The sequence below is a fragment of the Megascapheus bottae genome, chromosome 1 (assembly GCF_031878675.1).
Source record: "Megascapheus bottae isolate mThoBot1 chromosome 1, mThoBot2.hap1, whole genome shotgun sequence".
Taxonomy (NCBI): Eukaryota; Metazoa; Chordata; class Mammalia; order Rodentia; family Geomyidae; genus Megascapheus; species Megascapheus bottae.
In genome coordinates, this window is record NC_143509.1 from 44,947,298 (window position 1) to 44,959,323 (window position 12,026).

At 41.8% G+C, this 12,026-nt stretch overlaps 1 long non-coding RNA gene across 1 annotated transcript; it reads right to left on the bottom strand.

Annotated features, from left to right (window-relative positions):
• Nucleotides 1-1,297: 1,297 nt before the first annotated feature.
• Nucleotides 1,298-11,132, bottom strand: LOC150069060 (uncharacterized). The gene is made up of 4 exons (XR_016535251.1): nucleotides 10,989-11,132; nucleotides 8,622-8,803; nucleotides 1,636-1,845; nucleotides 1,298-1,347 (listed from the first exon to the last, which is right to left on the bottom strand). It is a non-coding gene; the product is annotated as an uncharacterized LOC150069060 (long non-coding RNA).
• Nucleotides 11,133-12,026: the final 894 nt, after the last annotated feature.

A 12,026-nucleotide genomic window follows, 5' to 3' on the forward strand; every position in this document is an offset into this window, starting at 1 on the left:
GGCTTAGTGGTAGAGTGCTTGCCTGGCATGCATGAATCCCTGGGTTTGATTCCTTAGTACCGCATACACAGAAAAAGCTGGAAGTGGCACTGTGGCTCAAGTGGTAGAGGCTAGCTTTGAGCATAAGAAGCTCAGGGACAGTACTCAGGCCCCAAGTTCAAGCCTTAGGACTGGCAAAAAACAAAACAAAACAAAAAAAGTTGAATTAAATACTTACTAAGAAATTCCAATTCTAAAAATATATATTTATTGAATAAATTCTTGGAGTCATAAATACATCGATAGAGTTTATGGACTACCTTAAATAGTGTTCAATATTGTATTATCAACTAATTCAACCTAATTGTAAATAGAGATGTTTCATTTCAAATCACATTTATTTCCTGTGTTAGAGGAATATGCCTCATAGATGAATGTATAGTTCTGGGATTTTAGCTCAATACTGAAAAGAGACAAGTCTATAGATTCTGATAGTGGAGAAGACTTTAGCTTAAGTATTATTATTATCAGGAATGATTTATACAATCATCTTCTTTCAAAAGTTACTGTAATAAGTCAGTTTGGCTGTAATTCTAGCTACTCAGGAGACTGAGATCTGAGGATCAAGGTTCAAAGCCAGCTCCAGCACAAACAACCAAAGACTCTTATCTCCAATTAACCTCTAGAAAATGGGAAGTGGGTCTTGGCTCAAGGGTAGGTTGGTAGCGTCGGGTGAAATGCTCAGGGACAATGCCCAGGCCCAGGGGTAGGGTGGTAACCTTGAGTTGAAGAGCTCAGGGATGGTGCCCAGGCTGAGTACAAGCCCCGTGACAAAACAAAACAAACAAACAAAATTCAAGTCATTGTGCTGAAAGTTTGAAAGATGGGACTTGTACCTGAAAAGGTAACTCTACATTTTAGTCTTGGAAATGTTCCTCAGAAGCTGGGAGTGGTGGCTCACGCCTATAATCCTAGCTACTCAGGAGGCTGAGATCTGAGGATCATGGTTCAAAACCAGCTGGGGCACTAAATCTGAGACTCTTCTCTCCGATGAATCACTAGTAAAAGGAAAGTGGGGCTATGGCTCAAGGGGTAGGAAGGTAGACTTGAGCCGAAATGCTCAGGGACAGTGCCCAGGCCCAGAGTTCAAGCTCCATGACCCACAGATACATTCATACCTGAAATGTTTGCCACTTAGACTCTCAAGACCTTCTGTTATGGCACAGTACAGACTGGTCTGGGCCCCTTGCTGAGCAGTTTAGATGAAGAAGGAGAAGAGCTGCCATATCAAACTCCTGACAGTTGAGTGCTGCATCAATTCAGATTTGACTGTGCCAGGGTGGTCAGAATACACTGTTACGCCAGAGCCTGGGATACCAAATAGAGCAGACAGACAGTACTTGATTTATACCAAGTAACTTGATTTGTAAAGAAACATGTGACCCCTACATGTGGCCCACAGTGGCCTCACACTCACTCCCAGAAGTTCACACCTCCACTTTACAGAATCAGCTCAGGCCCAGAGAGGTTTCTATAACCACACCCAGTTCCAGTCACCATCATGGAAGCAGGTCCTGTCCAGGAATGGGACTCTGGAAAACAATTCCTGTTCTGAGGCCACAGCCGCTTTCTGCACACTCATGCCTGCACACTTACCCTTCAGCCTCCTGTGCAGTTCCCGGGTGAAGAGAATGTTCGCTAACTTGCTGTGACAGTAGGCCAGAGCTGCACTGTAGAATCTCTCCCCCTGCGGGTTATAGAAGTAGATCCTTCCCAAGTGATGTGCCAAGAAAGATACATTTACTACCCTTGATAGGGCTGACTCCTTCAGTTTCTCCAGCAGCAGATGCGTCAGGAGGAAGTGACCTGTGGAAGATAACCAGGACGAACCTGAGTTCATGACCTATGTGAGGATGCCTGTTCAGCAAATGGTGGTGGGAAACTGGATGTCCAGGTACAGGAACTGTGGTGGGAAACTGGATGTCCAGGTGCAGGAACTGGAGATGGACCCCATTTTCCCCTGACCTCCCACCCCATACAAAACTCAACTCAAAAGAGGATCAGTGACCTCAGTGGAAGACCTAAAACTTGAAACCTCTAGAAGAAAACACAGGACAGACACTTCAACATCTAGGCATATGCAATGACTTTCTGAATAGAACTCTAGCAACTCAGGAACTGACTGATGAGATAATAAGTTTACATGGGAAATACCATAAAAAAGAGATAGTTACAGAATTGTGAAACCTGTCACCTGTCACCTGTCATCCAATGGGATCAATATCCAGAATATATAAAGAACTAAAAAACACCAAAAGAGCAAATTACTCAATCAATAAACTGCATGTGAATAAACTAAACAACTCTCAAAGAAAGTACAAATGAGGCACTGGTGGCTCATGCCTATAATCCCAGCTACTCAGGAGGCTGAAATCTGAGGATGATAGTTTGAAGCCAGCCTGGGAAGAAAACTCTGCGAGTCGTTTCTCCAATAAACTATTCACAAAAGCACCCCCCCCAAAAAAAGGTACAGTGGGTTAGATCTGAGTCATCAAATTGGGAGTGCTATTTATTTTTTGGTAATAAGCATATATCCTCTCCCTCACTCTTACTCTCACTCTCTCTCTCTGTCTCTCTCTCTCTCTCTTTGAGTCAGTCTTGGGGCTTGAACTCTGAGCCTGAGCACTGTCCCTGTGCATTTCAGCTCAAGGATACCATCCTACCCCTAGGCCTGGGCACTGTCCCTGAGCTCTTAAGCTCAAGGCCACTGCCCTACCCCTTGCACCACATCACCATTTTCTAGAGATTAATTGGAGATAAAAGTCTCAGGTTCTTTGGTGCCCTGGCTGGCTTTGAACCGAGATCCTCAGGTCTCAGCCTCCTGAGTAGCCAGGATTACAGGCGTGAGCCACCGTGCCTGGCTATTTCTCTTTTTTATTGTTATTATTAAGATGTTGTACAAAGGGATTACAACTTCATAAGTCAGGTTATGAGTACAATGCTTCCTGAACAATATCACCCCTTCCTTTGTTTTCTCCTATTTTCCCCTTCCTGTCCCTGCCCAGAAGTTGCACAATTCATTTTTTTACATAGTAGATGATGAATGTAATGACTGAATTTGTTTACTCTTCCTCCCTCCATTTCTGTACCCCTTTTGATCCCTCCCAAATAAAACCATTTTGCAGTTTCCTGGGAACTAGCACTATAGATGTTCAGAGGAATTATGCCTTTGGATTCCTTCCTTAAGTGCATTCTCCTTTAGTCAGTTTATTTATATGTAAAATTCACAGAGCCCTACATGAGTTATCACGTCCAGTTGTAGCTTACATCTAGTTTCCATAGAAGAGAAAACCTGCACCATTTGTCTCTGTTTGGCTTACTTCTCTTAACATGATTTGTTCTAGGCCCATCCATTTCCCTGTGAATGACATATTATTCTTTTTAATGGATGAGTACAATTCCACATGTTCTTGATTCACTGTACAACATTTCAGCTGTTTTCATAACTTGGCGATTGTGAATAGTGCAACAATGAGCATGGTTATACAGGAGAAGCTACAGTTTCCATTCTCTTGTTTTTGTTTTTTAATTTTGGAAATGTTCAAAAACAAAACAAAACAAAACAGCTAGATCAAGCTTGGCTTGGTATACACTTGTAATCCCAGCAACGAACTGGGACTTCCAGGAGGCTGAAGCGAGATGATCCCTTGAGCCCACAGACTGAAGACCAATGTGAGATCCTGTCTCAAACAACAATAGCAAAGCAGCACCAACAAGAACAAAATTAGACTAAAGAACTGGGAATGTCATCTAGACTTGGGTACCAGTCTTGCTTGGGACCCCCTGATACCTTTTAGAATAAGAATATCTATCTAATGCATTGTGTTTGGAAGCAGATAATCTATTTTCTGGTTTCACAGATCCACAGATGGAGGAGAATTTTGCCCAGGGCATACCACATCTCAAGTCCCACCCATAACTAATTTAGATGATACAATTTGGGACTTTTTGAGTTGATGATATTTAGAGTTTGATGATATTTTGAATCTGAAGTGGATGTTGAAATGCCTTTAAAACTTTTGGGGACTTTGGGATCACGTGAATGTATATTGTACATGTGAAACAGGTATAAAATTCATGAAGAAAAGAGACTATCTTGGTTAGCTAGTGTTCCTCTCAAAGTTATATTCTTTCCAGAACCTCAGACTGTGACCTTATTTGGAAATAGGATAGTTGTAGTCAAGGCATAAATGAGATGAAATTATATTGGAATCGGATCTTATTCCAAATATCTGGTTTCCTTAAAAGACAAGAAGACAGAGCGATACACAGGAAGAAGTCTTGTAACAATGGAGGCAGAGATTAAAACCATGTGTCATCTGCAAGTTGACACACACCAAGCACTGTTGGTAACACCAAAAAGTAAGAAAAAGACATGGAACCAATTCTCTGTTAGACCCTAAGAGAGCATGACCCCACACTCAGCTTGACTTTGAGCTTGTAGCAGTGAATTTCTATTCTTTTAAGCCACACAGGTTGTGGTAATCTGTTAGGATTGCACAACTTGTGAACTGAAATGTTACATATTTTAAAAAGCATACAGAGGAAAATGGATGTTGGAAAAATATATAATAATAAAAGGTCAACATTTCAAACATAATTTTATCTCATTTATTTATAGATGCAGTAAACAATAGTTTTGAATGTGATGCATGATTATGTATAATTTCTAAGTTAAAACCTTTTATTTTAGAACAGTTTTATGCTTACAGAAAAGTTTCAAAGAGTCAGGTGCTGGTGGCTCACAATCTTAGCTACTCAGGAGGCTGAGTTCTGAGGATCGCAGTTCAAAGCCAGCCTGGACATGAAAGAGGAGAGATTCTTATCTCCAATTAACCACTCAAAACCCAGAAGTGGCACTGTAGCTCAAGGGGTAGAGCAATAGCCTTGAGCTGAAGAGCTCAGGGACAGTGCCCAGGCCCAGAGTTCAAGTCCATGACCAACAAAAAGAATAAAGAAAAGAAAAGTTGCAAATAGTACAGAGAGTTTTCCAGAGCATTCTTTCTTCTTTGGAGAAGGAAGGAAGCAGATGGTACCTTCCAGATCTTCAAGTAGTGTGATACTGAGGAGAAAGCTGTGGTTTGTCCTCAGGTTAAAAACTAACCTGCTACTTCCTGCCTCAGTTTCCTCATTTGAAAATAAGGATGTGAAGATAAAGTAAGTCTGATCTGGTCCTGTTTGAGCTCAGTGGCTCAGGGGAAGACATTTGTGTCTCTCAGACAATGCAAGTCATTTTCCTTCTCTGAAAGTGGGGAAAATAATGCTTTCTATACAAGGTTAGGCGTAGGAAGGAAGGTTTTAAATTCTAGGCTTCAGGGTTGTCAGTTCTTTCCTTTCTTTATCCCTCAACCACTTTTTCCAGGCTTTCCCTTGAGCTGAGTTCTATTGCTTGGAAGCATGTCAAAAGCAGATCAAATATCTACATCACATGGTTAAGTTCAGATGAAAACTCCTTCTGAAATACATAGCTCCTGGGACTAATAGTGTAGTGTGTGTGTGTGTGTGTGTGTGTGTGTGTGTGTGTGTGTGTGTTGTGGCAACGAGGAGATCGATGACCCCTTTAGGGACCTTCCACTCTTGAGATGCTTTGCAACAGGGAAGCAGAATATAAGCTGGATGCTTTTATTGGGAATAGTCCTCCGCTCTGTCTGGAAAATTCCAGGAGGAGGCTTCTTCAGTACATATGTCTGAGAAGAACTGATTTGTTCTAAAAGGAGCAAGTGTGTGGGTTGCTGTGCACCACTGCTCCTCAGCACCCTCCCCTCGCCCCCACTGCTGCCAACACCAGCTTGGCTTCAGCTGAGGAACCTCTGCTCCTACCATCCTCCCTTCCAGGCTCCCTCCACTCTCATTGCCTCTAATGACAAACATCTCAGAACACACGTGTTCATGCTGGTTGTTGCTTAGGTCACTTAGTCAATCTGTCTCAATCTTGGCTATACTTCAGAATCTCTGGGAAAGGCAGGAAACAGAGAGCATGATTTTAAGCAGAAGGATTTATGGGTCCCTGAAGTTTACTGATCTAGGAAAGGCATAGGTTTTTGTTGTTGTTTGTTTTTTGTTTTGTTTGTTGGTTTCTGGTTTTTTATTTATTTTTATTTTTTGTCAGTCCTGGGGGTTGAATACAGGGCCTGACCACTGGCCTTGGGTTTTCTCAAGGCCAGAGCTCTACCACTTTAGCCACAACACCACTTCCAGCTTTTTCTATGTATGTGGTACTGAGGTATTGAACCGGGTCTTGGTGCATGCACTCTACCAGTAGGCCAAACTCTGGGCCCTTGTTTTTGTTTTTCAGAAACTATCTGGTGATTTGAAGTTCTACTAGGTTTGAGAGCCATTGCCTCAGATGACTTCTTGTAGAAGGCAGAGACATAGTTGTCCTTGCTCATTGCTGTATTCTATGAGGACAAACACATGTTGACTAATAATCAAACTATGTCATGGAGGGTTGGGAAGAAGAGGCCCATGTGCTGGGCTCTGGGATCTCCATTCTTACCTTTACAAGAATTGCTCACTTTTATCTGTTAATTTATCAGTTATTTAAAAAATACTTCCAAGTAAAATATGTGCTGTACTGTAGATCTTAATGTCCCCCCAAATCCCACATGACAGAGACTTGGTCACCAGCTTGGTGTCATTGAGAGTGATGGGACTGTTAAGAGACAGGACATGATGGGATGTCACTAGGTCATTAGAGGTGCGCACAGGAGGAGAACTGTGGCCTCCAGGTCTCTTGCTTTTTGGACACAAGGTGAGCAGATTGCTCGGCTGCACTCTCTTGGCCACCAGAAGCCAAAGCAATGGATCCATCTGATCTGGACTGGAACTTCCGAAACAATGAATTGAAATAAACCCTTTCTCTTGTAAATTGATCATCTCAAGTATGTATTATAGTAGCAAAGAAAATAGACTGACACAATATGGAAACTCCTCATTCTTGATATAGCAGGAGAGTTCAAGAATAGGAAAGAACAGGGAAAATTTCTTGGGCTAGGGTAGAAAAACAAGGATTCCTGTGACAAGATATAATATATAGTCATTAAAAAAAAACCCTCAGCTTTGTAGTTTGAGACAAAGATTGTATTTATGAATTTAGAAGAGTATTTATAATACGTTGTTGAGTAGGAATGGGAAATTATAAAACTAAGATGTACAATGAAGCAATCTTATATATTATATATGTTAAACGTCCACATATGAAGTTATATATGTACATATGAAATCTCCTGCAGGAGGGTTTTACAAATTAGTTATAGATTTATTTTATTTTATTTTTGTTGTTGGTACTAGGCTTGATCTCAGGGCATTGTCCCTGATCTGTGCTCAAGGCTGGCACACTACAACTTGAGCCACAGCTCCACTTCCAGAGTTCCTGGCTAAGCAATTGATTTTTTTTTTACACTTTTTTTTGTTGTTGTTAGTCCTGGGGCTTGACCTCAGGGCCTGGGCACTGTCCTTGGACACATTTTGCTCAAGACTAGTGCCCTGCCACTTGAGCCATAGCACCACTTCTGGCTTTTTTTTTTTTTTTCTGTGTATGTGGTACCAAGGAATCGAACCTAGGACTTCGTGCATGCTAGGCGATCACTCTACCACTAAGCTACACTTCTGGCCCTAAGTAATGGATTTTTAAACATTCTTTTTGTTTATTTCCCTAATTTCTATATGTGTGTGCGCACACACACACACACAACACATAACAAGAACAATGTTTTCAAAACACTAGAATTTTTTTTTCTTGTACTTGAACTCAGGAAGTCCCACTCTTTCTTTTTTTGGGATCACTGGACTTGAACTCGGCCTGGGCGCCTCGGCATTGTCCCTGAGCTCTTCAGCTCAAGGCTACCGCTCTACCCCTTGAACCACAGTCCCACTTCCCATTTTTTAGAGGTTAATTGGAGATAAAAGTCTCAGGTCCTTTGGTGCCTGGGCTGGCTCTGACCCTTGATCCTCAGATCTCAGCCTCGGGCATGAGCCACCACACCAGACCCTCTCACTCTTGCTTAGCTTTTTACTCAAGAGTGCTGCTGTACCACTTGAGCCACACCTCTACTTCCTGATTTTGGCGGGTTAGTTGGAGATAAGTCTTTTGGATTAATATGCCTGGGCTGCCTCTGAATTGGGATTTTCAGACCTCAGCCTCCTGAGTAGCTAGGATTATAGACGTTAGCTACCAGTACCCAGCAAAAAACTAAAATTTTGAGGAAAAGTACTGAAAAAGGAACAGTAACCAAGTAAGTTCCCTATCCCAATGCAAATGCTTCTCTGTGTTTGTACACATCTGTGTGTGCCCTCAGGCGTGTGCTTGTGTATATATGTTATATAATGTCCAGACATTATATGTTATAGATTGTAGATAATATAGTATTATCTATATTGTAATGATATAGTATAATATATATTATATAATATATAACACATATAATGTCATATCTGTATTTCAGTACATTATTGTTACATTGAATTGTTTTTCCCTGTTGTCTCATTTCATTCTCACTACAGCCCTGGTTTTGAGACAAGGCTTGAATTACTATACATATACTGGGACCAGAGGCTCAGAACCCAAATTCAACAACTGGTACCTGTCTGAGATGGATGGAATCCACAGGCCTCTGAGCCAGAGTGTTCTTTCCCAGCATAGACCTTGTTCTGAAGGAGGCTAAAAACAGTCATGGTAACATTCAAGGCTCTTCTTGACATTATAACTTTTTAAAATGATACTGGAGAAGAAGAGTTGAAGATAAGCAAAGATGTCCATAAAAATCTGTATGTAAACAAAACAAAACAAAACATGTTACAAAAGTCTGGTCCAATGTTAGTTTTTTAAAAATACATATTTGCATAAACACATGGAAAGATCTGCCATAGGATATATTGTCAAGTGCACAGAATGCATTGTATAAGAAAAGTGACGCTGGGGGCTAGTAGCTCACATGTGTACTCCTAGCTACTCAGGAGGCTGAGATCTGAGGACAGAGGTTCAAAGCCAACCTAGGCAGACAAATCCATGAAACTCTTATCTCCAAATAACGAGCAAAAAACTGGAAGTGGAGGCGAAGTGCATGTGACAGCCTAGAGTCCAATGGCAGTACTAGCTCACACAACAACAACAAATTTCTAAGGGCAGAATGAGGGAGAGTAAGAACTTATGTTTGTGCTTGTTTTAAGTGAAGAAATATTAGGTAAGTTTGAGGAGCAGTTAAGAAGAGTGACTGAGAGAGTATTTGAAATATATTGTATACACGTGTGGAAATGTCACTGAGCCCTACCCTTTTTGACAGCTAATGTATGCTAAAACAGAACAAATGCAGCAATGGGACTCAGTGGATATTATGTTGAAAATGAGCTATGCAACTTGTAGGTAGGGACAGGAGGGAAAAACTGAGAGAGAGTGGGGAAAGGAATGACGTCCCAAAATCAATATATTCCTTACCTGATTTATATACCTTTAACCCCTCTATATATCACCTTTATAATAACAATGAAAAAAAAAACATTTAAAGAAGGATATACAGACAGCAAGAAGGAACTACCTGCAAAGGTGGAAATGGCTGGGAGATAACTTGGATATTATTATTATTATTATTATATATTTTTTTTGGTCCTCAGGCTTGAACTCAGGGCCTGGGTGCTGTCCCTGAGATCTTCAGCTCAAGGCTAGTGCTCTACCACTTGAACCACAACGCCACTTCTGGTATTCTGGTGGTTAATTGGTGATAAGAGCCCCACAGACTTTTGTGCCCAGACTGGCTTTGAACTGTTATCCTCAGATATCAGCCTTCTGAGTAGCCAGGATTATAGGTGTGAGCCACTTATGCCCAGATGAATTATCTTTTTAATACCACTTTAATTTCAAATCATGTGGCCGGGAGTTTGGCTTAGTGGTAGAGTGCTTGCCTAGCATGCACAAAGACCTGGGTTCGATTCCTCAGTACCACATACATAGAAAAAAAAAAAAGCTGGAAGTGGCGCTGAGGCTCAAGTGGTAGAGCTCTAGCCTTGAGAAAGCCCAAGGACAGCGCTCAGGCCCTGAGCCCAAGCCCAAGACTGGCAAAAAAAAAAAAAAAAAAAAAATTCATGTAACAAACATACCAAAAACGCTTCTATTTGGGTGATGGAGAAACGGAATATTTATTCCCTTCTTTCCATACATCTGTATTTTCTCAATGTTTTGCAAGAAAGGAGTTCTTTTGAAACATTTTTTCAAACTCTTATTATTTATGGATGAACAGGGGGTTTGAGCTTTCTAAAGGATTTTTGGCAAAAAAACAAAAAAGGCATCATATATGATACTGTAAAAATAAATCTGTTTTTCACCTGAAACTGTTTATTACTCTTCTCTTGCCAGGCTGCAGAGATGAATTTTGGACCTGGTTTCCTTTTTCAGGAAAACAGCAGGCCCAGAATTCCCTGTGGAACTGCATTCAGGATAGCACTCAGCTCAAGGTGAAAACAGGTTTCAGTTTGGGTGCCAGTCTTCTCTTAGCCCATTGTTGGTTGTGATAATAATGAGAACAGAATCTCATACCAGCTATTCTTCCAGAAGAATGGGAGGGGTTCAAAGTTAAAGTCCAAAGATATTATCTGGGCCTTTAGTGCATTGGATTAATTGTGAATTTAATCTACTTTTAACTCAATTCAAATACTTCTCCCTCTGTAAATGGTTCTTCCTTGGTTTCTCAGCTGAGTTGTCGAAGTTGTATCTGTGCAGTCTGGCTGAGTGTTTTGTTGACACATTTTCTGGGCAAGGCTATTTGAGAAACACTGACATTTCCCTTAACTTCCTTTTCAGGCATCATCCCAGTTTGTCTCCCTATCTCTGTTGGGGCTCTAGTCTCTTTCTCAGAAGGGAAGAACCTGCCTTAATCTTTATAATTGATTTCAGGGTTTCCCCCCCTCTTTTCTTTGTTTCCTTCTTCTAACCTGACTCAGCCCAAGCAGGTTCTCACCAAGCAAAACACCACATCCTCTGCTTTCTGATTTGAAGGGATCTTTTGTAATTTGCCAGTAAAGAATTACGTCAATTGGATCGTTGCCACCTAAAATCTTAAAGATTACTGATATTAGCTTCCTACCTTTCAACGAGAGCAAATTAGATGTCTCATTGTTACCTAAGTGAAAAGAATGGATCGATGCAGATGGAATAAAAGGGAGAGAAGGAGTTCTAGCCATACGCATTCTCTCTCTCCCTCTCTCCCTCTCTCCTTCTCTCTCTCTCTCTCTCTCTCTCTCTCTCTCTCTCTCTCTCTCTCTCTCTCTCTCTCTCTCTCTCTCTCTCTCCTCTCTCCCTCTCTCTCCCTCCCTCCCTCTCCCTCTCTCCCTCTCCCTCCCCCCCTCTCCCTCTCCCTCCCCCCTCTCCCTCTCCCTCCCCCCCTCTCCCTCTCCCTCCCCCTCTCCCTCTCCCCTTTTCCCTCCCCCCCCCCTCTCCCTCCCTCCCCTTCCTGGCCACCATGATGTGAACACTCTCTCTTTTACTTCCTGGTCCTGAAGAGGAGAATGGAAATAAAGGAGATCATTGTCTAGCCTGGTCTGGAGGGAACAGGTTTAAGACAGGTTTTTGTTCCACCAGCAATGGGTAGCCTGTACAGAGGTTTGTAATTGGGCCTCAGAAGACAGAGTTTTGTCCCGATGCCATATTTTACTCACTGATGGAGTAATCTAGGGTACGTTGTCAGTATTTAAGACTAGTTTCTCTCATGTGTAAAACTGGTGTTTTAATAACAACTTTACAGGGCTGAATGAAATAATGCTGGTGAATTCTTTTTTTCACAAATGAGAACCTGGTTCTCAACTAAGATGCTATCTACCTATGTAGCTTAGAGGACCTGTGAGCCCACCACGCCTGAGGAGGCAACACCTACATCTACCTGTATCTACATGCCTCTGGTGGGGCCAGCACCTGACTGTTGTGGGCTTCCCTGAGAGACCAGCCACATTGTTTTGACAAACTCAGGCAAGGCAGAGACTGAAGGACAAAGTTCCCACTT